This window comes from Salvia miltiorrhiza, chromosome 3 (genome assembly GCF_028751815.1).
Source record: "Salvia miltiorrhiza cultivar Shanhuang (shh) chromosome 3, IMPLAD_Smil_shh, whole genome shotgun sequence".
Lineage (NCBI taxonomy): Eukaryota > Viridiplantae > Streptophyta > Magnoliopsida > Lamiales > Lamiaceae > Salvia > Salvia miltiorrhiza.
The window spans coordinates 48,245,299-48,266,162 of NC_080389.1; the positions used below are offsets into that span (position 1 = coordinate 48,245,299).

A 20,864-nucleotide genomic window follows, 5' to 3' on the forward strand; every position below is an offset into this window, starting at 1 on the left:
AACTATTGACTCACGTATGGACTAGCTTCATTGGGCCGGCCCGTTGGGCCGCATAATTTCGGATTGCACGGATTCTGTCCATTACAGTTTGTCCCCCACTCCTTAGTTATATTATAACTATGGAGTTTTGAAGTTTTTCGTGTGATCCGTATGTCCTTGACTTTGATTTTCGAGGGGGGTTTGCCGGAGAAGAGGAGGGCGTGTCGCCTGGCTGGCTGGAGCGTAGGGCGTGTAGGGTGAGCATAGGAAGACTCGATTGGGGCTCCCAAAAATGGTTGACGCGAGAGGGCCGGGCGAGCAAGGCGTGTGCGGCGTAGGAAGGTGAGGTTGGGGACCCCCTATCATGGATGATGGAGGAGTGTCGTGCGTGTGGGGCGTAGGAAGGTGAGGCTGGGGATCCCCTATCATGGATGATGGAGGAGTGCCGGGCGTGCGGGGCGTAGGAAGGTGAGGCTGGGGATCCCCTAACATGGATGATGGAGGAGCGCCGGGCGTGCGGGGCTTAGGAAGGTGAGGCTGGGGATTCCCTAACATGGATGATGGAGGAGCGTCGGGCGTGCAGGGCGTGCAGGGCGTAGGAAGGTGAGGCTAGGGATTCCCCAACATGGATGATGGAGGAGCGCCGGGCGTGCGGGGCGTGCCGGGCGTGGGGTGGTGAAGTTGGGGCTCCCCCAACATGGATGATGGAAGAGTGTCGGGTGTGCAGGGCGTGCCGGGCGTGGGGTGGTGAAGTTGGGGCTTCCCCAACATGGATGATAGAGGAGTGTCGGGCGTGCTGGGCGTGGGGTGGTGAAGTTGGGGATCCCCCAATCATGGATTGATGGAGGTGTGCCGCATGATTGGTTGGAATGCAGGGCGTGCATAGTGAGCATAGCTTAGGGTGATGCGGTTCTCCTTGTATTTTCACTCACCGGTATGTAGATATATTTATGATTTAAAGAACAATAGTCCCGTTTGTGCGGGGCGTGCAGGGCGTTGCCCTTTCCTTTCAGAAAAAGAGAAAGTGGTGGGTCCGATGGTGTAGGGTGTGCAGGGCTGCGTTGCTTTGTTTGTACGAAACATGGGAATCGGACCTCTCATAGGCGGATTTGAAGTTCCCTTATTGTGTTGTACCTCAACGTATATCATTTTTTTTTTAGTCCATTCGGTCCTATAAAATGGGGAGCTTGTCTCCTCATTCCCTACACACAGATTTTTGGAGCACTTGGAGTATTTGGAGCTTGGAGAAGGAGTAGAGAGAAGATTTTGGGAGAGCTTTAGAGGTTGGTTTTTTCTCTCCATTTTCTTCGAAGGTTCTTCACGCGTTCTTCGAATATTCTGAGCATGACTAGTCGTACTTTTTGTCGTATTGTGCACTTGTATAACTTTGATTCCTTGTTTGTAGAAGTACTGTTCGATCCGTAATTATTTTAGCTTGAGCATTTTATTTGTTTGTAGAAGTATGTAGAGAATTTTTCTAAGTCTAAATGATAGTGTAGAGCTGGCTCATGCGGGTGCTTCTGGGTGATATGGTCGAATGTTTGGTAGATAATATTTCCTTGAACATTTACGCCTTTATTCCGTGTCTTCGTGGTATTACGGGTGTCGCTCTTTGTCTATATTGCTCCAATATGTACGTGACTAAATAAGTAACTTGCGATCGGGGTATCAACTTGTTGAATTCATGTCTTTCTTCCTATCTTGTGATCATGTGGTTGGGTGATCGGGGTGATTCGTTTGATTGAACTTAGTATTCTTCTTGACTTAGGAAATTTTCTCATTATGTCGGGCAACCGGGGTGGTTCTATCAGTTCGTCAGGTAAGGCTATGTGCTTACGTGGTGAGAATGAAGATAGTTGTGTCGATGATCTTACGGGTGTAACGGGATACAACATAGAAACGCGTCAAGGGAGTGGCGACTGTCCCGATTATTCTGAGGGTTTTGGGGTTCATAGCTTTGGTTCGCTTCAGGGGGCCACGCCTATACCGGGGATGCTTACGAACGATCCTAATCCCAAGTCTATTCTTGTAGACCCGAGACAAATGTGGGGTATTCGGAAGAAATATAGCATACCGAGTCAATTTGCCCTTCACGCTCCGGGGGGTCATCTAAGGGCTAATTTTTATGCTCCGAGCTGGGTGTGTATGTACCAAGCTCCTTTTGATCAGAGGCTACGTCTCCTGTTGCCACATTTGATTGTGGAGTTTTGCCATTATCATGGTATTTCGCCTGGGCAGCTCACGCCGAATGCTTGGCGGGTTTTACCGAGTCTGCAGGTTCTGAGTGAGTTTTACAACATCGACGTGTCAATCGCTGATATAAAAAGTAACTATGATTTACTGAATGTCCCGAAGGAGAAGGGTCGTTACATGCTTCCCAAGAAGAGAGATGTTGAACCGTTGATTACCAATATAGGGAATGGTGAGAGGAAATGGAAGGATAAGTTCTTTTTCATAGAATACGATGCTCTGGGTGTTCCGGATGGGAAACATGTTCCTGCTGCTTGGTCTAACGCTTGTGAGTGTTAGGATTTGATTGTTCTTTTTTCTTCGTCGTCCATTTCTTATTATTATACTTTCTAACATGTATGTTATACAGGTCGTTTGAAAACCATTCTGGTGCAGTTGGACCTTGCTGGGAGGAACAACAGGTTCTTGAGCATTCCTTCGGGGTATCGGGATTGGGAGTTTCTCCTAGACGAGAGACACATCAAGCAGACGTCTATTTGGGCTGCAGTACCTGCTCCTCCGCAAGGTACCTATATCCCCGAATCTTCTGCTGCATCTAGTGTTGTATTAGGTCTTAGAGCTTTAGAGATATTGGGGGAGGAATCATATACTATCTTTTTGGATAAAATGACCCCAGAGCAACGAGTGTATGCAGACACTTGGATGGCAGAGCTAAAGTTTCGTTATGACCCGTCAGAGATGAACTGTGACGCTTATCTGGAGATGAAGCAAAAGAAAAAGAAGAAGAAGCAGGGTGAAAGGTCGTGTGATCCGGGTACTCAGGCTGTTGAGACTGATCGTCCCCTAGAAACTCCTTCAGGTCGTTCCAGGGGCAAAAGGGTTGCCGAAGATGAATCGGCTTTTTTGACCGACGGTTCTGTAACCGTGTCTTTACCTTCCGGCGCTTCAGCCCTGACTGGGTATCACGAGTTGTCCGGGTAGCTGGAGAAGCTTCTGCTTGAGGAAGACAGGGCTGTCATGGTGGATTACGGGACTCCCAAGGCCTTTAACATGGCTGCTTCTACGGTCTTTGCGGTATTAATATTTATCTATCTTTTTTGCTTTGGGTATTGTTATTATTGGTTAACTCTTTCTTGTTTTCGTGTGTGTAGGGCTACCAACATGTTGTTTATCTGAAATAACTCATGGTTGAACGTGAGAGAGAATTGGAGTCTCTTCGTGCCGAGAGGGTTGCATTGAGGAAGGACCTCCAACTTGCCAAGAAGGATGTTGAGGCTGGTCACAAGCAAGTAGCGGACTTGAAGGAGCACCTTCAGGCTCAGTTGTCCATGAAGGATAGGGAGATCAGCCGTCTGAAGGCTGAGTTAGCAGAGATGGAAGCGTCTCGGTGCAACGAGCTTAAAGTAGCCTGTTATGAGACGGACGTCCGAGCCAGGGCCGAGATGACTCAGCAGTACTTGGATGGGTCGTGTCAGGGTTGGGACACTGCCGCGACTCTGAAGTTGTGGGAGGACATCCAAGGCCAAGCTACTCAGCCTTCGGACGATGATGGTGCTGCCGATGATGAGTGATATCATCTTGTTCATCTAGTTTTTGGCAGGGCGAGTGTGCCCTTAGTATTTTATGCTTTATTAGGCCTTCGTGCCTTCAAACTTTTTTCTACGTCATTGGGCTAGATGTAGACTTTTATGGTACTTATTATTGATCCAGCGGGTCCGAATCGCCGGGGGGTTCGCCCCCTGGATCGGCTATATATGACTTTGATGTTCAAGTGCTTGTATTATTTTTCATCTATTTTGATTCGGATGTTATTTTGAAGATTTAATTGATGCTTATTCGGGTTGAAATGGGCGTGCGCCTTGTATATGTATATTTTTCCCCCCATTTAGACTTAGTTGTTTAAACTAAGACTAAATTGATGCTATTCAGGTTGAAATGGGCGTGCGCCTTGTACATGTAAATTTTTTCCCCCATTTAGACTTAGTTGTTTAAACTTAAGGCTAAATTCAGGATGTTCGGGGTGAGACGGTGTCACAGCCCACTATCCCAATGACGGGTTAACAGGGGTTATGACTTGGGGTGAACAATAAGAAATGGAAATGGACAATTACTTAACATTAAAGTATATGAAAATATCACTTATAGATAAAAAGCTAGGATCATATATGATCATTTGGATACTTATAAAACATACACATAAAAGAGAACTGATTAAGGTGGGTTACCCAATAACACGTGTAACAACTTCATAACATAGAGTTATCCTAATCAGAGTGTTTTGCAGCGGAAAACGTGTGAGATATACATATGAAGATGTATACTCAAGGTTACATTTCTTGAAATGTCAAAGGAACACCCGCTCAACATCATTCCATTCCATCAACTGCTCAACCTGCACATTTAGAAATACATGCAGGGCTGAGTATAAAAATACTCAGTGGGCATAGCCGAAAATACAACATGCATACATATATAAATTGAACTGCCATAACAGTAACACACAGGGGTTTTCTTGAAAGACCTGTGCTTACTAAAACATTTCTTTCATTTTCATAAAGTCGATCGGCCGATCATTTTCCTTCATATGATCCATATCTGTTCCTTTCTATCACGCGCCGGGAAGGAGGCCTCCTTACCACGGACGCCAAGACCGGTCGCAAGCGACTCGCGGTCTCCATGAGTGTACACGTTAACCCTAGCTAGCGACCTTTGTCTAGCATAGGATCCCAATTGGATTTCCTTTAAAGTTGGCGAACCAACACAGATAGGATACATATAAAAACATAAACATTTTTGGCAGTCAATCATTTCATAAACATTTCATTTCATTTCATGAACATTTCATTTTCATTTCATAAGAGTCATTTATCATTTGGGCATAATAATAAACTGAAATTAACAGTTAAAATCATCTCATGCATATATTCGTATAAGAGGCCTACGACACGCAGGGGATCTCTATATACGTATAGTAAAAGTAATGCCCACCTGGATAGGCAAAGCCTGAAGATCATAATCACATAAACTCGTCTTGGGAAAGCAGCGCTAATCCCCTTGGTTCATAAAGCCTACAAGAAATTCTATTCTTAATATGTCTCGTGAAGCTAACTTAAAGTCTTAGTGGATGTACTAAACATACTTGATTCATCACGCCGGGTTTTCAAATTTAATAATAAAAATTGAAAGCTAATTCTTGAGCTAAGGACACCAACAATATCCTTACTCGATTTTCTTTTAATAATTGAATTTATAAATAAATCCAATTAAATCATAAATACTTTCATTTGCAAAAATATTTAATGCAAATCATTTCATGCTCCACTCATATAATAAGTAATTCATACTTAATATATGCACATAATAATAATATAATATTATTATGCCTCAACTTGAAAATAATTAATCAAATTAATATATAGTCTAATTAATTAAAAAAAAATATCCACTAGCCAAAGTAATTAAATCAATGCACCATTTTCTTTAAAAGTTTTGCAGCCCAAGCTTTTTAATAATTAAAACAGGCCCAGTTAAAAGGAATTAACAGCCCAACACTAAATAAATTTCGGCCTACTGGCTCAGCCCAAAAAGGGAGCCCAACAGCCAAACCTAGCCCAAAACTTCTCCCTCTCTTCTTCTACCTAAGCTGCGCCTCCCTCTCCTTAATTCTCTCTCAAAACACTCTCTCCCGTTTCCTCACCAAATCCGCCGCACAGCCCCTGCACAGACGGCGCCGCCGTCCGCCAGACACGCTGCCGCTCACACATACACGCCTCGTCTCTCCCTTTCTCTCTTCGGTTCAGGCAGTCCACCCCCTTCTCCCTCCGAATCTGCCGCCGAGCAGATCGCCGGAGGAGCAGCGTCCACCCCCTATTCTCACTCAAACAGATCCCACACACGCAGACGCTCCTTGCGCCGCTCACGGCCCCGGCGAGGAGCGGTGCCTTGAAATACGGCAATCGAAGCCCAAATCCACGACCACCGCCCTCAAGTTTTAGTTTCTACTCCGGCGGACGACAACCACCGGCGATGTCTCCGCCCCTCATCTCTCTTCTCTAGTTCCGGCCGCCGCCGCTCGTATTTCGAGCAGCAACGCCGCCGCTCCACCGTTGTCCGCTCAGACCCTCACAGCACACCCCTCTCCTCTTCACTCAATCGGCCGACGACAGCAGAAGAAGTGAACTGCCGCCGCCGTCACCCCCTCGACAAAACCCAGCCCAGACCCGGCTCAGAGCGGCAACAAGGCTTTTGCTTTGCCGCCTCTCCCTCAAAACTCCGGCCGACAGCAGCAGGAGGACCACCACCGCCGACCGCATCTCCTTCCCCACTCTTCACCGTGGCTAGGCAGCAACGGCAGAGCCGCAGCGCCTAGCCTCCCTCTCGACTCCATTTTTCAAAAATACATCAAAATTGGCATGCTTCATATATGTATCTATATGCACATAAATTGTATGCAGATTTAACATAACTTATATTTTTTTTGTACATTTATTCAAAATGTTTTCTTGTTTCTGTAAACACATGTATATGAATGAAATGGGTCATCATGGATTTGAAGTATGTGAAGGTTTGATGTGCTACAATTGCAGTGTCATAACTGAATGAGTAAGTATAAAATAGATAGAGAGATTCAAAGATGAAACCTCTGGTTTGAGTTGCTGAAATCTGAGTTTTGTGGCAATTTGATCCATTCGCAATATGGCTGAGCTCTGCACTTGGATTTCTTTGGGTTTGTTGGAACTAGAGAGTAACTTGAGGGAGAAATGAGATTGATCGAAAATGCTAAGTGAGGGAAAAGATAGATCCTTTATTGAAGTGAAATGACTTTGTAGAGAAAGGTATGGTGATGAATGAGGTGTCTTTGCAGAGAATGGTATGATTGAAAGGTATGGTGGTGAATGAGGTGTCTCAACAAAAAGCTATAAAGTTGTGGCATATGGTGGCTGATGGAGTAGGTGGGTGTAGGAGTAGGTGGGAGTAATAAAATAAAATAAAATAAAAATCTTCCGGATTGTACTATGAAAACTGTAATAATCGTTCAGTGTTCGCTAAATAAAATAGTTCGTGTAAATGATCGATGCTCAATTAAATAAATATGTAATGCATATAAATTTAATAACTAAATTTACATATATATATTTTTGTAAATCGTCTTTGTTGGAATTAAAATAAATTCTTTTTCTCAATCCGGCGTGAATCATCTTACTTCTAAATTTCGAAAATAAATTCTAAATTTAACTCAGGGAAACGGGGTATTACATTCCTCCCTCCTTATAAAAATTCCGTCCTCGGAATTGCATATCTGGTATTCTATCTTGTGATACTAGTCATTCGTTTCATTCATCTCTTTTGTGGCCTTTTCCATCCTGTGATGGTTCCACTACATGACGAGAACAATATTATTGCCTCGTAAAACTTGAATCTTGCGATCAAGTATCTGGACTGATTTCTCATCACAACTTAGGTCCTGGCTAGGACTACTTTATCTTGCTTAATCACATGCTTTCTTAATTGCGAGATGCTATACGTATTGTATACATCCACAATGCTTGGTGACAGAGCCAACTTACAGGCTACAAAGGCCTAACTTATCTAGGATCTCAAAAGGTCCTATATAACGGGGTCGTAACTTGCTCCTCTTTCCGAAACGTATAACTCCCTTTGAGGGAGAGACTTTGAGGAAAACTCGATCCCCAACATTGAATTCTAACTCCGATCGGCGTTTATCGGCGTAAGACTTTTGTCTATCTTGAGCTTCTTTAATTCTTTACTTAATGTGGTCGACCTTCTCAACCATCTGTTGGACCAGTTCAGGACCTAACAACTTTCTTTCACCCACTTCATCTTAGTAAAGTGGTGAACTACAATTTCGGCCATACAAGGCCTCATCTGGATTATTCCAAATGTTGCTTGATAACTATTGTTATAAGCAAATTCTACGAGAGGTAACAAATCCTCCTAACTTCTACCTTTGTCTGCGATAATCGTTCGCAACGAAATTTTTAGAATCTGAATCGTTCTTTCTGACTGCCCGTCAGTCTGAGGGTGGTACGCTGTGCTGAAGTTTAGCTGAGTGCCTATTGCTTCTTGTAAACTTTTCCAGAAACGCGATGTGAATCTGGTGTCACTATCTGACGTGATAGATACAGGTACACCGTGAAGGCGTACTATCTCTTTGACATATAACTTTGCAGTTTCTCCAATCCAAAAGTAATTTGAATTGGTAGAAAGTGCGCTGACTTTGATAATCGGTCCATGAAAATTGCTGGGGCATTCGTTAAATCGAAGGGCATCACTGTGAACTCGTAAGGTCCATAACGCGTTCGAAATGTTGTCTTTGGGATGTCTTCTCTTTTCATCCTGAGTTGGTGGTAACCAGATCTTAGGTCAATCTTGGAAAACACACCGGCTCCTCTTAACTGATTTAACAGGTCGTCTATCCTCGGAAGAGGATATCTATTCTTATGGGCTTGCTTCAACTTCTTATCATCAATACACATCCTTAGTGTATCATCTTTTCTTTAACATCTTAAATTAGTGCTCCCCATAGTGACATACTATGTTGTATGAAACTAGGTCTGGTGAAAATTTGGTAATTCATTTGGTAAAATATCTTTGTACTTTCAAATCTGTTGAACTTCCTTAATTGTTTCTTTCGTCCTAAGTCTCCTTCTCAGATTGACTAGGGAATTCTAACATCAAACTTTTCTCATAATCTTGGTAACTTCCACTTCAAAGATTAATGGCACTCTTTCTGCCATATAAACTCATTTTCTCATTTCCAAATAATTATTTAATGGGGGTTTCTAAGTTTCCATTGTGGTGGTGTTCCAACTTTATTCTTACTGTAGTTTCTGGCACTTTAGCCAAAGCATTCACTCTCTTAGCTTGAGCCTACTAGCCTTGGGGTTGGGTTATACCTTAAGTTTAGTTCTAGTGCTTTCCTTCCATTTCCTTTTTCTTTACCTCCATCTTGAGGTGGTGTACATATCTTGTTTGTGCGTGAACTTTTTCCTTCTCCAATTGTTGTAGTGACTCGGTGGTGAGAGTCTCGTTCATTGCTTGTTCCTTCATAATATCTCCTTAGTTTACTAGGGAAATTGAAAATCTCATGCCGCGATTCATTTACGAACTCCTTTACGCATTTCTCATTATTCATTTATAAATGACTTAAATAAGCATTTTAAACTCCATTAAAAAGGAATTGATTTAAAACATTTTAATCCTTTTAAAATCCATACTCATAAAGCCTTAACTCATGCTCTATCTCATGTTTTATCTCTTTACTCAACTCTATATTAACTCTCCACTCATCTCAAATCCTTAAGTTCAAGGATAGGTTTCAAGAAAATCATGGTACTAAGTCTCGATTTATCTCTCATATAAGGCTCGTCCAATCTCATTCAACACATAGATAACACAATCACATAAGGCATATAAGAAAACACAATAAAACATTATCAAAACATGCTCTGTTTTTACACTGACTCAACTTCAAAATCTATCCTGTTCTTACTTCGACACCTCCTGGACTCGAGACTCATACCAAAAGAAAGGTCTTCGAGTCTATTTTCATATAAAAAAAAGTAGAGTCAAAAACTCCAAGTATTGTAGGAGACATGACTGTTTTACTACAGTCTACCATATTCGGCAGTTTTGAGCAATCGAAAACTTGGATTTTTGAAAAAATAGTAAATATTGTCAAACTGGGCTCAAATTTTGTGGATATCTGGCTAACACAATAAGGTTAATACCATAAAATTTTGGAAAGCTAGATCACACAGGAAGCTACTGAAATGAATGACTCTTTCCCCTGCTCTCTGAAACTCTCGGTAGTAATGTGCAGTTTCGGTTTTGTATTTTATAAAAATAATAGACGAAGTCCAATTGACTTGAAATTTTACCGATGTTCTCAAGACTCATATAGAGACTTGGTATTAAAATTTCAAAGCTTTTTGACATTGAAAAACCGTCGATCACAGTAGGTCAGTAGGCCTACGAAATTCACCAAAATCTCATCTCAAACATTCAAGCACAATATAATGCTCATCATACTCAAATCTTGACTCTCTTCTTACATCATAACCTCAAATCTCTAGTAAAACGTTTCAATGAACGCATCATTAAAATTCTCTTCTCATTTTCATGATCAAAATTACTCAAATACTCAAACACGATCTCATTCATCATATAAATCATTATACACATATAGATTCCCTTTTATCATGTACTAAACTCTAATGAAACTTCATGTATCATCATAAAACTCTTAATAAAACATGACAAACTTTCACATAATGGTCATAAAGCAATTAAACCTCATTTTATCAATCATCGACTTCTCAAAATATGAAAACTCAAAAACTCATATAAACTAAACTAAGTCAAAAATTTTCTTGGCCAACAAAAGACTTACTCAAACATAATTATACACTAATATCATGCTCAAATACATATATCTTAAGCCAAAATCACTTTAATAACACATAGGCAAAAAGTCCTAATTTTTATTAAACTAAACTCTTTTGAAAATATCACTAATCATGTATAACCTATTGATCAAATCATAGATCTAACATCCTAGGTTACCAATTAGCACAAATCAACATCATAAAACAAGATCACATATAGATACACATGTATGTCATCTTCTTCCTCAAACTAACACTTTTCATTTTTCACCTCTCAACCTCAGGCTTCAATCTCATCCATCATTAATCATCTAAATCATCTCATAAACTCAAATCCATCATCAATACATCAATTGATCCATAGGATCTCAACATCCCAATTTTAGGTAAACTAACCTAATAGAAAAATCTATATCTCATGGCTAATCATCAAGTATTCATATATATTAACTCAATAATCATCAATCATCATATAACTCAAGCCAATTCAAGAAAACAAACAACAAAATTTCGTAGGGTTTCAAGCCCCTAATTTTCGAAAATTTCATAGAAATAAGTTGGGTGATTTTCTTGCTCAATCATGATCATATACTCACATATAACATCATACAATCTAGATCTATAAAAATAAGAATCACTTACCCAAGATTAAACAAAGATCAAAGTTTTCCTTTCTCACTCTTCAAACCAAACCCCACGGTCCTCTTGAAATCTTCAAGAATTGAAAGGTGTTTATGTTGATTTGGTGGAGGAATTGATCTTGATGTGAACTTGGAAGCTTTGGTGATTCATCTATGGTGATCTTTTGGAGCAAAATCGGAAGAGAGGGAGAGAAATTGAGAGTGGCCGAATGGTGAAGAAAATGAGGGAAATGAAGTGAATTTGTCTTGCTTAGGAAGGATGATTGGAGACCAAACACTATTCACCATTTAATACTTGTCCCCCCCTAAACCTATACACTAATCCCTTCCCTTCATCTTCATACCACACGTCCACTTCAAGTAAGGCTAAGGAAATTAATCACATGCTTATTAGATTAAAATAATCATGTGTGTGTAAGGTTGTGTAGTCTAGAATAAATCATGTATTAAGCTACATTAACAAAATCATAAAAGACTAATTACTAATTAATGCAATGCTACAAAACTCTTGTGTAATACCCGGGCTTTTGATGACGTGTTTAATTGCTTAAGTTTGAGTAAGTAGGGTATAAGATCCCTTGTTTGATTACTTTGTATAGAGATGAGGAGTTATATGAAGTTTTGTTGTTATATTTTAAAGATGTTGAGATGTTCTTTTGATGATGTGAGGATGATGTGTGATTTTATATCCGTAATTGAGTTGAGTATTTGAATAATTCGAGATAATTATTTGAATGAGAACGATGAACTCGGAAGTGAGATCTGAGTCCGTTAAGACGTTTTTCAAAATTTTGACTTTTTGACGATGAATAGTAAAATACTGCTATTTCGTCTTTTTGTCGACTTTCAAAATCTTACGTGCACGTCGTCGAGAAATATTCTTAGTTTTTCGATACGAGTCCAATAATGAAAGTTTTTATTTTTGGACGACGAGTGAATAGTAAATCGGGATTTCTCGATAAACGTGTAAATCTCGTTTATCAGAATTTCGAGAACGAGCTTGTATTTTCTATATTTATATAGAATTACGAGTGTAATAAAAGTGAGTAGGAGTTGAGAGGGCGAGTAACGAAGAGTATGGATAGTTAGTCGTTAAAACGAGACGAGACGAAACGAGATATTTAACGACTAAATATCTAACCTACCCTACCCCTAACCACCCCCCAACTGCCCACTATCCCTCTATCTCACCTAACTCACGCTGCACACACAACACACACACTAATTTGTGCTGCACACACACTAAAACACATTAGAAACACACACACACTTCACGTTAACACCATTTCTTTGGTGTTCAAGCTTTTGACTTCCGATTTGAGCACCGAGACGAGCGCCGATCATCTTTTCGATCACGTATCTAAGTAGGTAAGATCTCTACCTACGTTTTGATGGTTTTCTTTTCGATTTTCGTCGACGTCGAAAAACGTCGATTCTCGACTTTATTTTGAAACGACGTCGGATCGTCGTGAAATTTTAGTATGTTGTTCTTGGGTAGATGTTGAGCATGTTTAATGAAGGGAGTAAGAACGGAACGAACCGTAGCTATGAAACCCATGAGGGCAGCCCCGTTTTTCACATATTAGCTTGTCTTTCGATTTTTGTTTGATCGTTTTGACTTGATATTTGTGCTTAGGGGTATGCTAGAATCGATATATATTAAATTCGTATTTTTCCAAGCACGAAAATTGTATAAATTTTTAGAGTATGATTATTTAAATTCGTGAAGTTTGAGACGTTGCATAATGAATATTATTGCGTATATGTGTTCTACGATATCACATGAGCATGCTAATTGATTTACAATTTATGGATGATAATTGTTGAACGAAATTAAAACTGGAATTCTGTCAAAATTTTACAGCAGTTTCAAGCTTATGTTTCGATGAGTTTTCATTGCTTGATGGCTCTGAAATTTTAGTATGTTTATCTATGATATGTGTATTTCGTTGCTGCAAACTTTCATGTCTTTTGGATGATGTTTGCTATTTTAAAGATATTTTGAAAAATCCTTGACAGAATCTGTCAACTATTGGTAGACTTCACAAAAACGTTTATATCTATTAATCCATGAAGGATTTTGCATCACCGTTTTTTTTAAACGAAACTAGACTTCAATACTTTTCTAAAAACATAAGATTTCGATTTTTATGACCTCTGAAACAGAGCAGTTTATTATTTCAAAAATGCCCTGTTCTGCTGTCATATTTGTCCAACAGTAAAAGTGTATGAGTTTCATTGTTTATTTGGCAGATCATATGAACGTTTTCTCTTGTGAAATTTTAACCAAATCTTCAAGGATACCTTTAGTTTTGGCTGATTAAATTTGATGGAATTTTATTAAGGTTTGCCTTGGTTTCTAATGGCCTAAACAAAATTGGCAGAAACTGTCAATCTTTGACAGCCTGCACTAAAAGAGCAATATCTCCAAAAACCTTTAACCTTTTTGGTTAACTACCATTTTTAGAGTGAACTACACTTCATGGAGTTTTTGAGATCAATTGGTATGAGAGTTTATGATGATTGAGTTGGTTGTTATGAATTTTTAAAGATGACACAAAAACAGCAAAACTTTCTAGAAAACAACTTGATTATATTTGTTTTGATGGATGATACGATATGACTAAATGGTGTGAGTTGTGAGAGTTATGATTAACGCACATAAATGTTGGTATCTGACACTCGAACAATTGGTGTCGAGTATAAATGATAGTTTACTGATAAAGAGTTTTGATGATTTTGAATTGTTTGGTTTGCGTTGAAAAGATGTCAAGATGTTAAGTTTTGAGTCGAGAGACGAGTTCACGTAGTGAGATTCACGCGATGAAATCTCGTGGCTGACATTATATATGAATAGGTCATGCCGAAATTTTTAGTGAAATTAGGATTTGAGCATAGTCAATTCTTGTTGACCCGTGACTCAAATACATGCCTAATGGAAAGTTTAACTTTCTAATTGGTTAATTAGACGAGATGAGAGCGAATAGATCTGCTAAGAAAGTGGACTTTTCGATGTGTTAAATATTTCTTTTAATTGAAGTGCTGTTAATTATAACATAAGGATGTTATAATTAATGAGTAATGACGAGAGATAATAATTGTTATATTGATTAACAATCAAGAGAGATGAACATTAGAGATACTAATGTTTCATAAAAGAGATTAGATTATTAATCGAGGTTTCTTTTATAACTTCTCACCAATTCTTCATAACGATGAAGGTCCTTTTGGGAAGTAACGACTTGAGGGAGAGAGTGACGTTACTCATTGATACAGAGACACAACGAGGTGGGCATTACTTTTACTATACGTATATAGAGATCCCCTGCGTGTCGTAGGCCTCTTATACGAATGAATGCATGAGATGATCTAACTGTTAATTTCAGTTTCATATATATCAAATGAGTTTAAATGTTACATTCAAACAAGTTATTGCATGACAAAATCTTTGAGTTAAAGTTATTTCAAGTATTGTCTTGCCATAAAATGTTTCAATTTTAGTATGATATCTATCTGCTTTGGCTTTGCCAATGATGCAATCGAATTCGGGTCCTGAGCAGTTGATAGCTATCCTGCCAGGACTAGTGTACACCAGTGACCGTGAGTCATCTAGCGGGTTGGCCGGTCAAGTGACCGTGAGAGGTGGCCACCTCTCCGGCACAAAGTTCCAGATATGATAGATTACAAGAGAACTTAGTCTGCAGACGAACTTTAAGAATCACAAATGAACTTAGTAAGCTTGGGCCTTTTTAGCGAAAAACTCCCTTGCTGTACTGTTTATGATGGCATGACAATTTACAGTTTTGAAGCATGTATTTTTATACCTAGGCATACGTGCCCACTGAGTGCTTTTGTACTCAGCCCTGCATATGTTTTCTAAATGTGCAGGTTGAGCTGATGTGATGATGGTGCTGCAATGAGCGGAGTCTCCAGGGTTGTTAATAAATAGTTAACCTGTCTAGAATATGTCTTCATACATATGTCTAGCTACTTTCCGCTGCAAGATGTTGTTGATGTTATAGTATGTTATGTCATACTTTGAGTCTTAAGAGAATGGTTTCATATGATGTATAACTTGATTAATGATATTAATTAAGTTTTATGTTGTCTTTCATAGACTGTTCAAAAGAGTATTAATGAGTAAATACGATGATTTTTCTTAAGTTAAGTAAGATTTACGGTTTCAAATGATGCCCCTTTCTTTCCCTTATTCTTTAACCCCATCCCTAGTCGTAGATCACTCGGCTTAACTATCCTTAGTTAAGGCGGGCTGTGACAGAGTGGTATCAGAGCGAAGGAAAGCTCTGAATTAGAAGTCTTGAGTTTAGTCTAGGATGAGTCACTAGACTAATAGTTATTAACAACCGTGAGCTCAGCGCACCATCACACCAGGCTCAACGAGGTATGTAAAATTTCAAAGTTTATTTGACGTTAAATTTTGAAGAGCATGATGTTGAGGTTATATGATGAGTTATGATGTTATACTTTGAAGATGCATAGTTTGAGTTTGAGGATTACAACATGACTAATAATGAGTTATTATGTTGTAAGAGCATATGTTGACGTTACATGATGAATCATGAGAGCGTTTATATCATATCATGTTATATGATTGAGGATGCATAATTATGAGTTATGATGTGATGTATTTGAGATGTTTTGTGATGAGAACTGTTTGAGCAGTTGTGATAAGTCACAATGATTTAGATGAAGGAATCTAATGTCATTGTTAAGAGAGATTTTCTACTAAGTAGAAGGATGAAATGAGAACTTAGAGCTAAAGCTTGAGAGAATTAGCAATTGCTTTAAGTACTTGTTGGTTTGAGTTATGAGTTTGAGTTATGAGCTTGAGTATAATAGCATGATTAATGATGAGTTATTAGCATGCTGCAATGAGATATTGTACGATATGTTGAGTTGTTTTGTGACGCGAGTTTTGCTAACGCAACCTTAATGGTACTTGAGGAGGTATCATGAGCCATAGTCTTTGGAGATGGCTTTGAGAGAGAATTGTTGAGTTGTCTTACTGAGTCACGATGATTTAGATTAAGGGATCTAATATCATTGTTTAGAGAGATTCCCTACTAAGTAAAGATGGGACGAGATGAGAATTTAGATGTTTTGAGCTTGAGTTTTAAGATAACAGTACTACTTAGTAGGAGTTTTGCTAAGTTATGTTTTGTTTATTTCTGTTGCTGGAGCCAAGTAGAGTTAGTTCCTAGAGCCACCTTTAAGTTCTCCTTATAGGTTGGCCAGGACTGTTGGCACTACACGAAAGTGGACTGTTGTGAGATCGAACTCAGGAAAGATCGGATACGAGGACGAGGCGTACAGTATGTGGTACAGAGATACCCTTGCAGATTTTCAAACACATGTTCATAGACTATGAAAGGATAAAAGCCTTATGGTTGTTACTAGACTGGATGGCATCGTGCACCTAGTCCCCGTGCTACCAATCGAGTGGTAGGATTGAGCAAGGAAGAAAGCCACTCAATATGATGGGACATGTCGTCTTGAGCATTGGACCCACAGGAGATGGGATTTGTTACAGATACCCAGATTTTCTATGCGGATCTACTGACCGGATGCCTGTTTTCTACCAGGGACTCTAGAAGAGTGTAGTAGATATCGAGTCGATCCTTGAGTATCAGTTACCAAAGATGATAAAATGATAAACGATAATGAGGACGAGAAGTAGCCGAGGAGGGCTAGAGTTGATGAGGATGAGAAGAGAAGTCGATGTAGGCTAGAGCTAAAGATGATCTTGAGAGTATGCGCGGTACACCCTCGTTTTTGATTAGTTGCAATTACATTGCGATGTATATAACTTACTTAGGAGATACTGGTACTTGAGATTTTGACATGATGATAGATAAGCATGCGAATATAGTACCCTACTGATGTTAAATAGATGGATGTTCCTAGTGTGCTAAAGTAGCAACTAGATGAGTTAACTGGTAGCAATTACCGTAGGAGGTCCAGACCGAGACATAGTACTATTAATGGTGTCGGTTTAGAAGGGACATTACGATAGATACTATGGTTTTTGTAGGGTTTAAATAACCCCTTTATGTAAGCCCTCTAAAAAGAGGCATTCTACTGATGGATATATTAGGTTGACCAGAGTGGTCTTTTTGTTAGCATTTCGTGAGTGCTTATTGCCTTACAGATGAATGTTAAGGTGACCGTGAGGGTTTCCTTAAAGTTGAGTTAGTAAATTGAACTTGAGTTTCGAGGATGCTTAGAGCGTTGGTCGAGTTGAGTTTTCCTTTTGTGATTTCAAAAATGCCTCAAAGATGTCATCAAGAGTGTGATGTGAAGGATAGGCGGGATAATACTCCGCCACCACCACCGCAACATGAGAGGAGAGTCGAAAAATATTGAACTTTCGAAATAAGAGTCTAGAACATAGGACCCTGAGTTTAAGCTTTTAGCTTGCTGGTGTGAACTTAAGTTTTGTTATGTATAGTATGTTGAGGGTTTAGAAGACACAGAATTTCCAAGTTCGGGATAGTATATCCCGTGTGACTGGGGAGTGATTATGTTGGACCTGGCCAGTCCGCATGATCCAAATCTCAGTAGACGTGTTTTGGGTTTATAAACCCATGTGTTTCAACTTTCGGTTGAAAAGCCAGATGGGTTCTTACTCTAGGTCATTTTTGTTCGACCTGGTAGTTACTTCATTCTACCCTCTGGTCATTCATTTGAGTCTCTTGAACAATTTGTTTTGATGTCATTCTAGGGTTGAACCCTTACAACTTTTGAGTTATCCTAGTAGATTCTTTTGATGTATAAGACTAGTGAGAGGCACGTCAGAGGACTTTAACACCTGAGCAACTGGCAAACTACACTTGAGAACAATTGAAGACTACTCTTGAGAAGTATGTACAGAGGAGTACAGTAAGCAGCGAGAGGCTGATTATCGAAGTTTGATGCAAGGAAAGAAATCGGTTGTAGAGTATAATCGAGAATTCTGTGAGCTAACACGTTCGCTCATCAGAAGATGGATACTGATGAAGAGATGTCTGAGTTTTAAGTGCCGGTTTAAGGCAGGACTTTAAGGTAGTATGGGCAAGTTATTGGATGCACCAGTTAGAATCCTATTTAATACAGGAGCCTCGCATTCTTTAATTGGTTGAAGCATGTTACCTTCAAACTCGAACCAAAAACAAGCTAGTCCCGAGTTGAGAGTAATCACTCCTGTAGGAAGAGCTACTACAGTTTCTCACATGATTTCTAACTTAGAGCTTGAGTTAGGATTCACTAAAGATGAAAGCAAGAACCTTGCACTTAATGCCTATGTGGAACGTAGACATTATTCTAAGGATGGAATGGTTAGCAGAGAACTTTGGCCCGATTGATTGTAAGAAGAGACAGATAACTTTCCAACCACCTGGGAAGGAACAGACATGTTTTCACGACATTGATAGAAAGAAGAGAATTTCAATCATTTCGGCACTTCAGGCATCGAAATTGGTAAAGAAGAAAGGAGCACAAGCTTACCTAGTTTACTTGAATGATGAAGGAGAATCAAGTAAAAACTTTGAGGATGTAGTAGTGGTAAGGGAATATAGAGATGTATTTCCCGAGGTCTTACCAGGATTGCCACCAACAAGACAGTTGGAGTTCACTATCGACCTAGAACCTGGATCAGCACTAGTGTCGAAGGCACCCTATAGAATGGCGCCTAAGGAGCTACAAGAGCTGAAGATTCAGCTACAAGAATTGCTCGAGTTAGGTTTTATTAGACGTAGTGTATCCCCGTGGGGAGCACCAGTCCTTTTTGTCAAAAAGAAGGATGACACGTTGAGAATGTGCATAGATTATCGAGAGCTGAATAAATTGACACTCAAGAACAAATATCCTTTGCCGAGGATAGATGACTTGTTTGATCAATTGCGAAGAGCGAGTTTTTCTTGAAAGTTGACTTGAGATCATATTACCACCAGTTCAAATTTTGACAGAATGATATACCTAAGACAACTTTTCAAATGAGGTATGAGCACTATGAGTTCATAGTTATGCCATTCGGTTTGACGAAGGCACCAGTAGTTTTCATGGATCACATGAATTGAGTTTTCATCAATAACTGGATAAATTTGTCCTAGTTTTCATAGATGATATTCTCATCTATTCGAAGAATGAGCAGGAGCTCCAAAACATTTGAAAACGATGTTGGAAACACTAAGAGTTGAGAAGCTTTTTGCCAAATTCACCAAGTGCGAGTTTTGGTTGAACAAAGTAACTTTACTAGGACATGTTATATCATCTGAAGGAATTAAAGTTGACCCCGTCAAGGTACAAGCTGTACATGAGTGGAGATCACCAACTACGCCTAACGAGATTTGCAGCTTTTTAGGCTTAGCAGGATACTATCAGAGGTTTATTGAAGGATTTTCCACGATAACAAGACCGATGACATAATTACTTAGAAAAGAAGCTAAGTACAATTGGAAAAAGGAGTGTGAAGAGAGTTTTTAAGAGCTTAAAGGAAATTGACTACAGCACCAGTGCCGCTAGTCCCGGAAATGGATAAAGAGTATACCATCTACACAGATGCGTTAGAGAATGGGCTAGGATGTGTTTTGATGCAAGAAGGAAGAGTTACAGTCTATGCATAACGATAACTTAGACCCCACGAGATAAATTATCCAACGCATGATTTAGAGCTTGCAGCCGTTGTGCATGCCCTGAAAATTTGGAGACATCATCTCTACGGAGTTAGGTGTGAGATTTTCACGGACCACAAAAGTTTGAAATACTTTTTCGAGCAGAAGGATATTAACATGAGGCAAAGGAGATGGCTCGAATTAGTAAATGATGTTGACTGCAACATTAATTATCACCCTGGCAAGGCCAATGTAGTAGCCGATACATTGAGCCGGAAGGTCTCGTCAAAGTTAGGATGTCTTCTCACGAGAGAGAATGAGCTTATAAAGGACTTTGACAAGATGAGGATAGAAATGATAAAACCACCAGGGACGATAGCGAGTATTGTTGCGACGATGCCTAGTTTGAGGAAAATGATGATTGAAGCACAAGGAAAGATGAGACAATGAACAAGTTACGAGAAAGGATAACAGCAGGAGATCTCAAGAGTTACCAAAAAGCATCAGACAATGCTATCTTATTTGAGGGAAGAATATGCATTCCCCGCGATGATGAACTTAAGAATACGATCATGAGTGAGACTCATGATACGCCTTACACCGCCCACCCAGGAGGCACAAAGATTTATTAGGTTGTGAAAAAGAGATTTTTGTGGGACGGAATGAAACGAGACATAGCTTCGTTTGTAGAGCGATGCTTAGTTTGTCAGCAAGTGAAAGCATTACACCAACGACCCTATGGGAAGTTAAAACTGTTGGAGATTCCCGAGTGGAAATGAGATCACATAGCGATGGAATTTGTGATAGCTTTACTGAAAAGTCAAATAGGAAATACAGCAATTTGGGTGATTGTAGATCGACTAACAAAATCTGCACATTTCATACTGATCCTAATCGCGTATGGACCAGATAAGTTAGCACAATTGTACGTTCGTGAGATTATAAGATTGCATTGAGTACCGGTGTAGATCACCTGAGAGAAAAATAATTTTTTTTCATTACATCACGTTTTTGGATGAGTTACAGAAAGAGTTGGG

General features: G+C 39.6%; 2 long non-coding RNA genes across 2 annotated transcripts; one reads left to right on the top strand and one right to left on the bottom strand.

Annotated features, from left to right (window-relative positions):
- Nucleotides 1-4,263: 4,263 nt before the first annotated feature.
- On the bottom strand, nt 4,264-7,151 carry LOC131016257 (uncharacterized). The gene is made up of 3 exons (XR_009098898.1): nt 6,810-7,151; nt 5,158-5,237; nt 4,264-4,561 (listed from the first exon to the last, which is right to left on the bottom strand). It is a non-coding gene; the product is annotated as an uncharacterized LOC131016257 (long non-coding RNA).
- A 5,278-nt stretch (nt 7,152-12,429) lies between these two features.
- Nucleotides 12,430-15,516, top strand: LOC131016258 (uncharacterized). Its single transcript, XR_009098899.1, has 3 exons — nt 12,430-12,586; nt 14,440-14,506; nt 15,107-15,516. It is a non-coding gene; the product is annotated as an uncharacterized LOC131016258 (long non-coding RNA).
- The last annotated feature ends 5,348 nt before the right edge of the window (nt 15,517-20,864 follow it).